The following is a 10,463-nucleotide window of genomic DNA, read 5'->3' as shown; positions in this document are numbered from 1 at the left end:
TATTTTAATGAGAATTTAAGGGCGGTATATAAAGCGTACGTTCAAACTGTTACAGTTACAATGCGGCATTTACCACCCATTACGCTATATTGGCGAAAATATCACGTGTTAACAAAAGCAAACTTAACATACTGAAAAAAAATTAAATACCGAGATTGTACCGAACAATACCGTTACATAATTGATCATTCCCCAGGAAGCGCCTGTGCAGTGCGTAGTCAGGTGTATACTTATTACGTAACTCATACGTTCTTGCAAGACTGTGACGCGTACTGCGTCTACAATAAACCATTTCGGTTGCTGTTTGTCCTGTTGTAAGTACATATTTCCCCAAATATTGCTGTGGTGACGTCAAAGGAATTGACCTGTTTACATTCTCGCGTTTTCCAGTTTATTTCCCATGACCCTTCTCGTTACCAAGACAATAGGGTAGACGCGGTAGTACATTAATTAAACAGAGAAATTGTCGAAAGAGTCCTTCATGGCCCTCCGTAATTTTCTGCTCGCATAGAAATGGCGGTCGGATAATAACGCTCAGTCCTTTCCATGTGAAAGATGTAGTAATAATGTCTGCTTCTGAGGTACCTGCGATATTGTATATGTCTCTCGCTCGCGCATGAATGTCTATATAATATATATAAGCCTTTGTGATGTATGTACATCGACTAAGTACATAAATCAGGGTTTTATTTCATGTGGTATATTGTATTTTAATTAGTTTGAAAAACATTGTTCAAAATTCCTAACTAGCTGTTCAAAATACGATCTCAAAAAGTTGTAATAATATTTTTAACGTATTGTTATTATTATATTCTAACCCTCTTATTCATAGACGTTATTTATCTAAGGACGGAACATTGATATGACAACAAGTCTGTTTCTCAGTGCTGACGGTTGGTCAGCTTTCCGCATATATTATAATTCTTTTTGATGGCAGCTTTTGCAGTGCGCAGACATAGGGCCGTTGTGATTGGCTAGTATTGAAATACAACTTGAATCTAGTTGGCTGTCAGATAAACAAAGCTGAGAAACAGACTTGTTATCACAGCAATGCTCCGTCTTTCGATAAAAAACGTATATGAATAAGGAGGTAAGATGTTTGGGTATCGTTCATCAATTGAGATTAACTGCAGTAGCATTCAGAGCTCAATTCAGTATTCAAAACTCGCGAAAACACAAGAAATAATACAATCATGATCAATATTTAATTATAATTATTAAGTAAGGATTAGCTCGTGTCTGCGGGTCCGCGTGTGTGAAGAAGATTCTCCGGGATAAAAAAGTGGAACGGACTGCCGAGACGAATGTCCGCAGGTTCAAAACCCAAGGGCACACACCTCTGATTTTTCTAAAATTATGTGTAAATTTTTTGTAACAGGAAGGAAAATATCGTGGGAAAACCTGCATATCTGAGAAGTTCTCTATAGGAAATTTGAGGGTGTATGTAGTCTACCAATTCGCACTAGGGCGGCGTGGTAGACTAACGCTTAATGACTCTCAGTAGTATTGGATGTCCATGCACAGCAGTGAGACTGTATATAATACAGGGTTGCTATTATTAGTCGTTCCCGAGATTACGTGGTTATATTAAGTTCATATTGTGTACTTATTATAGTTACTATGCCCATCACGTACTTTGGGAGTGTAGTTTCTGGAATGAAGAGCGCAACATCATGTTAAACAGTATGCAAATATCATTTGGGGTTAAATAATGGACATTGTAGAAACTAGACAGAATTTCCGTGCTTTTAGGCATTTTTGCCATACCTATTGCAATCAAATCTAACAGACAGGTTGATTGACTGATTGTCTTGCTAAACACAAATCTCGAGAGCAGCTGAACCGATTTCGCTAATTATTTTTTATAATATTCCTTGAAGTTCGAGGATGGTTCTTACGGAGAGATAAATTTAAAAAATTGCCTGAAAAAGCCTAAAACAATGCATTTATACATTCCCATACAAAATATTATAGGAGTATTGAAGTTGGCAGTGTGATACCCTCCTGCTTTAGAAAGCACGTAAAACCGTTGGTCCTGCGCTCCACCGTCTCACCGGACTATGAAAGTAAGGAACAGGGAGTGAACCTGTGTATTGCGCACACACTTATGCACTATAAAATTATATCCGCCGGCGCCGAGGCCGAAACTCAGCTAGGAGGGATTCATTCATAAAATGGTGGGCATTTCATAAAATACCTAACAGTAATCATCTTGATTACCTATTCTCTTTGTATGAAAATAATAAATCTGCTATTTCTGATGTCCATATATTTTTTAAAATTAAGTTTGTCGAACTTGTTGGTTGGTCCCTTTTAGTATGAATGGGTCTGTGCACATGTAGCAGAGGGTCGACAAAAGAGAGTAAAGCTCCCCTACGTTCAGGGACTCAAGGTCAAAAGGGAGACAAATATCAAAAAACAGTTCATGGTAAACATATGGCCTCTGCACAAGTAGAATTTTTATGTAATGAATTTGCATTTAATTAGTCTATATTATATACTAGCAATATTTACATTCCACTATATTATTGTTTTAAGATTTTTAATGTAATTGATTTTAAATCAAACAATCTTTTTGTATGTAGCGAAAGGCCTTCAATGAGATTACAGTTCCTTTACATTAATCAAGGTTAAAAAGTAAACGAACCTGAGGGTTAACTGATGATTACTTATTTTATGACTATTAAATTAAAATGTGTATAGTCGGTCACAAGGGGCTGAACTTATTCAAATCTTTAAATCATCTATACTCGAAAAATTAATGCAACACATTCATAATCTTTACCAATAATAAACGTTTTGTGTTTATTTTTCGGTACTGAAAATTATAGAGACAATTTGGAGTATTGAGTTTGTACAGCTGCTCTTGTAAATTAAGAAACATATAATATTAAAATACGAAATACATTTTTAACTAAACAGTAAACTAATATCAACATACAACGAATAAACTGCTATTTTAAATGACTACTATCATTAATTATTGAATCATGTTAACTTTAATATTCGTTTCTTTACAAGTAAGGTGATTTTTTTCCACACGAGAAAGAAATATGTTACATAACATACAACAAACTCACAATAATTTGCTGACGGCATCGGCTCATTCCACTTCATTGAGAGAGTAGCAATACTAGCAAACTTCAGCGTGTTCAGCTATATCTTTGAAATCCGCATTGACGTCAATAGCGCTTTGTGAACCTACACGACGTGACCTCAGTCTCAAGCCTATGCCTCTTGTTTTAGCATTTCGTGGCAATATTTTATCGCTGGTTAACTTCGCTGTTTATTGATTTATTTCAATTAAAGCTATCCTTGTAAAATCTGGTTGAATAAAAGTTCAATAATTGTATTGAGTTTTACTTTAATGCAATAAAAATTCACTAGCAGCTTGTGTAATCAATATAGCAAAACGTATGATGGCTACTATTGCATTAAATAACGCGTGAAAGTATAGTGTGTATTGTGTAATAAAGTTTCTGGACTAAACTATGTTATTTTTTCCCAACGTCATAATGTCTCATTGAAGGTCGTTGTGACGAGAACTCAATTCAATGAGAGAAGCTTATAATATCGGTGGTTAAATTATAATGTCCTACGAACAGTAGTACGTAATAGTGACCGGTGCGCATCCGCAGCGTGGCCGCTGTTATTGCGGATTCGCTCGGATGTCTCCAGTATTTTTTTTATGTAGTCACGTTAAAGTGACCTCACTCCACTTGATTGGTAAATGGAGTAGGGTCCAATAGAATGTCTACTGACGACCGATGATTACTTCTCGGGAGTCAACAGTCGACAAAATTATGCCGGCCTGTTGGAACCGGATATAAATAGGCTGATCTCGGACCATGACACACTTACGTGGGCCAGTATGACGAGTTTTAACACATTATGTACGGTCGTTGCTATCCGGGCGGATATAAAATATAGGTATCCTATCACTAGCAAAATGAGTTGTATGATGAGAGCCATAGAGTACTGTTTATTCTGCTTGATTTTAAAAACCTTGTGGCATTACGTAACCTAAATACACTCTTCAGCTCAGCTAGTATTAATCGTAGATGTCTTCTTGTTCTATAATTGTCATAATAATAATACGTAAATAACTTCGCATTTCTTGTTTGCTTTTGGGTAGTTCCCTGGTATATCTGAAATCTCTAGTCTAATTCTAATGGAATTTAAATCGGGCACTTTCGATGTTGTACTGAGTCCTTTATAGAAAAAACGCTTCGCAAAGAAATTGTACCCGAACACTTAACGTACTCAAAAAAAAATATACTTCTCATATTTCGAGGTCGGTTAGTAACGTCTAATTAATAGGGGTTGTCGTCTCGGTGGCACCACTGAAGTCCACCCCGAGACTGCCAAGAGCTCAGTGCACACCGCGCTCACCCCGACGAAATACGTTTCGCGAATATCGCGGGTCACTGACCTTCTGCTAGATTACGTCACGGGAATATAAGCGCGGTACGCTTATCTTGGAGTAAAAAAAAATCTAATAAATTCATCGAATATTTTATTAAGCCAAAATGAAATAATAATCGACATCATCAATTAATCCATTGACAATTGTTGGTACTTTAAGAGCCCCTTCTAAAAATTAAGTTGCTGGGGCGAGGTCCATAAGAGGCGCATGCGTTATGTCTGCACGTTATTCAGCCGTCGCGTATACTGTGAACAATCGAATCAGTGGTCGTTTTAATGTATGACTACAGTAAAAAATCCAAACGTTCGGCGCGGAACGCTTAGTGATACGTGTTTAAAATTTTTTTATTCGGACCAATATATTTTAATGTGTAATATTTTATATTATCTACTTAATTTATAAATACTTATAATCAAAGTTTTAAGTGATAATAAAATTAAGTATAACATTAAATAATTCATAAATAAGAAACCATTCAATTTTTTGGTAATAAAATGCATTAAGTAGAACCTATACATGTGTACCGAAATTACAAAATATATTGAAACCTTGAATGGTTTTATCGTAACAAACACCAACGGTCTTATAAAACACATCAAATAATAAATAATTATGCTAAAACCTACGTACGAAGTTGATATAATAAAACAATTAATATAACCAAAGAAAGAACTGCATTGCGCGATCGTGCTGGTGCTTGCATCACTTCACTACCTCAACAAACGGCGGCGCGACGACACGCCACCGTCCGTATGTTACCCATAGAGATACCATTTGAACAGTGCCTTACACAGTGATAACAATAAAATAGTGACAGTAACTAAGATACAGAAGACGACGCGCAGGTGAGTACCTTGTATTATTAAACATTGCAGGTTATGTTGTGGTGTTTACAACTATCGCAGTAATTATTGCTATCTCGGTCTTGCACTAGGTTGCAAATAGGTTAGAGCACAATGTTATATTGGAAAGAGTTACCTCCCTAATAATTTACAGTATATATCGTACTAAAAGTGTTCGATAAACATTTATAACCTAAAAATCATAACCACGAGGCGCCGGCTCCACCGTAATATGCTTTGCTACGACTTCTTTTTCGCGTAGCGCTCTACGATATATTATTCGTAGACGCTGTTTATGTTCACGAATTTTACATACAGAACTTACATAATATTATTATTTAAATTATGTATATTATTATTGCTAATAATTTTTATTTTAAATAAGATATTAAAATATTGTTATATAGTAATATATCTACTTTATATTATAGTGCCGAGTGAAAATGAAAAGGTATTCTTGGTATCTCATTAGTTTGTTCCGTTCAACTTTAAAATCATCTAGTTTAGCGCAATATGGACTGCGATGCAGCGACGGAACGTTGTGGGATGAAGGTTGATGCAGGCTTATTGTTTGGGTGACCTACATTACCGTTATTAATTATGTCTGTAGTCTCGTTATCAATTGCAACGTGATAATTGTATAAAGGTTACCTCGGAAGATGCGCTTCGTCCAATGAAACATTCTTGTCTGGGCAGGAGAAGGGGTTAGTATAACTATAGTAATGTTATATTTATGCGTGTTTAAAGAAAATAATATTTATGGTAACGTATCTGTTCAAATATAGAATCTTTATAGTTTCTAAGTACCTATACTTGTCACTAAGTTACGTTTTTATATTTTTCTTATTATGTGAAGTAAAGTAAATACTTAACTCTTATTATATTTCTGTAAAAAAAAAAATATTGGCAATATTGGCAAGAACAAAAAAGTGTATAATATGCGATTTGAAGTTTTCAATTTCTTCAGTTACTTAGGTGGGTGATTATACATTAGATGAGCGCAATCCAATTTTTATGCAAATAAATACATACATCAATCTCATATTATGTAACATCTTGAGAATCTGTAAAAATTCAGATACATACTTGGCAGTACTATTTCCACATCTTAGCGAGAAAGAGATGGCGACATCGAATCTGATAGGCATGAGCTAAATGCGCATGCTACAAATCAATCTTAATTTCGAGAAAAATACATTTAAGTAAATAGTATAAGTAATAAATATAATATAAAAAAAATCTACGTTGTACCTTACATTCGCTCATTTTATTAGTCAATACTTTTATTGGATGGCCTTGAGCTCGGTCTCATATTATTATGCCGGTCGGTGCTTTATCCGCAACCCTCGGCGAACGCTTTAATCGCCCCAAATAAGTCTCAACGTTATCGATCCATACATTTCGACTGTTTCGTTGTTTTTCATACTGCTTACCAGTGGCGAAGGGTGAAATTTTTCAAAAGGTAACCCGTGGCAATATAAATGCCTTTGTTAACGTATCGCGGCTCATTTAATAGAAAATAAAATTTAAGAGAAACATAAATAAAGCCAAAAGGGAAGCCGGTAGGAATCGGGTTGTATGGACGCTTCGCCACTGCTGCTTACTACTTTTCTGTGTTACTCATAAGTGTGCGTTTGCGATAGTTATAGTGTTTTGTCTTTCTATGTCTAATTATATGTCACATCAAAAGAAGAAAGAAAAGTCGTTGCATGACTATATCATGCGCATACGTACGTTTACAGTACTATATATAGCAGCGTTATCTGTTTCACTCTCGTCGAATAAATGGAGTAGTAACAATACATGGCCGCGTGCCATGCATCCACCATCCGATTTGGTTTTTTGGCACGAAAACTACGACTCAGTATCTGGGTTACGCTTATTAATGGATAAGAAAATAGGGTAAACAGTGAAACCTAAAAACGTAGAAATAGTTCAGTTTCTTTTTTATTTCATGTAAAGACTTAAACTGATACACAAATGGACATATTCAAATCTATACTATTATATAAAGCTGAAGAGTTTGTTTGTTTGTTTGTTTGTTTGTTTGTTTGTTTGTTTGTTTGTTTGTTTGTTTGTTTGAACGCGCTAATCTCAGGAACTACCGGTCCAAACTGAAAAATTCTTTTTGCGTTGGATAGCCCTATGTTCGTGGAGTGCTATAGGCTATATATCATCACGCTATACCCAATAGGAGCGGAGCAGTAATGCCTAATCTTAGGAACTACCGGTCCGAACTGAAAAATTCTTTTTACGTTGGATAGCCCTTTGTTCGTGGAGTGCTATAGGCTATATATCATCACGCTATACCCAATAGGAGCGGAGCAGTAATGGCTAATCTCAGGAACTACCGGTCCAAACTGAAAAAATATTTTTGCGTTGGATAGCCTTTTGTTCGTGGAGTGCTATAGGCTATATCATCACGCTATACCCAATAGGAGCAGAGCAGTAATGGCTAATCTCAGGAACTACCGGTTCGAACTAAAAAAATCATTTTGTATTGGATAGCCCTTTGTTCGTGAAGTGCTATAGGCTATATATCATCACGCTATGACCAATAGGAGCAGAGCAGTAATGGATAATCTCAGAAACTAGGAGTTTGAACTGAATAATTCTTTTTGTGTTGGATAGCCCTTTGTTCCTGAAATGCTATAGGCTATATATATCATCACGCTATGCCCAATAGGAGCGGAGCAGTAATCGCTAATCTCAGGAACTACCGGTTCGAACTGAAAAAATATTTTTGTGTTGGATAGCCCTTTGTTCCTGGAGTGCTATAGGTTATATATCGTCACGCTATGACCAATAGGAGCGGAGCAGTAATGAAACATGATGCAAAAACGGGGACAATTTATTAGTTTTGAGAGCTTCTGTTGCGTGCGCTGCGTAAACGGTTAAAGTTATGCAACAATAATGTATGACGGGGATTGTTTCTCTTAAAAAGTTCTACAAAAATATATCATAAAACAAAGTCCCGCGCTGCATCGGTCTACCCGAACGTGTTACACTCAAAAACTACCCAACGTATTAGGATAAAATTTGGTATGGAGACAGTTTGAGACCCTGGGAAGAACATAGGCTCCCGGGAAAATATATAGCATGACTTTTATAACGGAAAACTTTAGCCCGAAAAACTTTATAACGCGGGCGGAGCTGCGGGCAAAAGCTAGTATTAATATAAAAGCTATTAAAAATGCAAAAGTGAGTTTGCCTGTCCGCTAAATTTCATGGCCAATGGGCTAAATTGATTATTTCTTTATACGAGGGTAGTTTGAATAGAATGCGTTAGTCATGGGGTGCTTTCATTTTTAACCAGTCCAGCGGGGGATGATAAGTACTGAATGAAAGCTATAATTACTTAGATAAAATCTGAGCGCTGCCTAGGGTTGAGGAACGATACGAGTGTTCGCGTAACTCTATTACAATATCCATGTTGGTTAATTACTAATTTTAATTTTGAGCCGATTAACTTTACGGACAAGTCAAACTTAGTAGTGTGAATTTCGTACTATATAATCAACTTTATGAATTAGTTCTATCTACTAATTACCAAATGTTACGCGCCGCTATCCCAGGCGATTAACATCGGGCGTTTCCGGAAGTATTCGGCTGCTCGGGCATGCTGGCAGAAGAGAAGATATGTAACGCGGCGACTGTTCTATAATTCTCTCTGGTTACACGTAGTCAAAAAAATGTCTAAAATTGTATTCTGTAATTATTTTTGCTAATATAAGTTTAATACTATAAAAACAGGGTTTAACAATATGTAACTAAATTAATCTAATTAATAAGTTTACAATTTAAGTTAGTAAAAATATATTTATTTTCATAGAATTCATCTTAAAAAAATAATGGCTTATTTTCATTGCCTAATTTACCTACAGTGATAACAAAATATCAACTATGCTTCTACTATTAGTAAGACAACATATTTTATTAAAATTCTGAGGAGCTCATGCGCGGACTGTATTCATCACTTCTACCCGATGTCGTTGTGCGTTTAAAATAACTGAGATATCTAATACCTTATTTGAATTAATTCCTCTTATGGCCGGAGCGCGGCAATCTTTCAGGAACCGTGTAGCTAATCTCAAGACCAAATCAGTGTCAGTAATCACAGACAAAGACGTTCCATGTAAATTTGTAATTCTAACATTTGATCTGTAGCCGCACATCATTTGAGGCTTACTACCTGCTAATTTGTTAATAGGCTTGTTAGCCTATGGAATGAAAAAGACTTAGATTAATCTGAAGAACTATAGTAATTCATTCTTATGAAAGTAAGAGAAAAAAAAGATGTTTTTCTTTATATTTTATATACAGGATAACTACATTGAAATTGCATTATAATTATCTTATAAAATGGGTACAGCTCTGCAGTGGGTAACAAATAACAATATACAAATATATAATAACCACAGTTACGTTACTTTTGAACAAAGATACCTATTTAGGTATCTTTGTTCAAAAGTAACGTAATACGTATTAAAATTAATATTAAATATTAATAAAATATTAATAAAATGAATATTCAAAAGTAACGTAATACGTATTAAAATTAATATTAAGCATTATTTGCTTATTAAATGTGTCTAGCTATCATAACACGGAACTTGACTGGCTTTCTCATTTTCATCTAATGTGTCATGCCCCATTTAGAATATTGTCGACTATCAATTATGAGTAACGTAAAGTCGGTCGCCCTATTCCATTAAAAGGAACAAATCTTTTAGCAATTATGGTTGTCTTACTTGAAGAACAGCTTCGATAGCCACATAGGTAAGGTAGTCAAAAAATTCTCTATTAACCTATATAGTTAATAGAGGATTTTTATTTCTATTAACCTATACAGTAGACGTCATACGGCCAACCAACCTTATAGTACCGAATAAGCTGTTTACGCGCTCGTGTTCGTGACTATTCATCATCATCAGTATTCGATTAGTATCTAAAACAAAGGTAAGGGTATGTACTACCCTTTGTTTGCCAAGACACGGCTATGGCCCGTTCACCCATATATAAGTTAATCATCTTTCTTTGCTTTGACAATTCGTTTACTAAGTCGATAGATTATTATGAATTGTTAAAACGATGTGGTATTTGTATTTATTGATAGCATAACCTATATTCCGTGATTAAAAGTTTAAGAGTACATTAATCAAGACGATAATAAGTATAGCTTTGCGATTTTTTGT

This window comes from Manduca sexta, chromosome 27 (assembly GCF_014839805.1).
Source record: "Manduca sexta isolate Smith_Timp_Sample1 chromosome 27, JHU_Msex_v1.0, whole genome shotgun sequence".
In the NCBI taxonomy this organism is placed as follows: Eukaryota; Metazoa; Arthropoda; class Insecta; order Lepidoptera; family Sphingidae; genus Manduca; species Manduca sexta.
Note: the sequence above shows the minus strand (reverse complement) of the source record.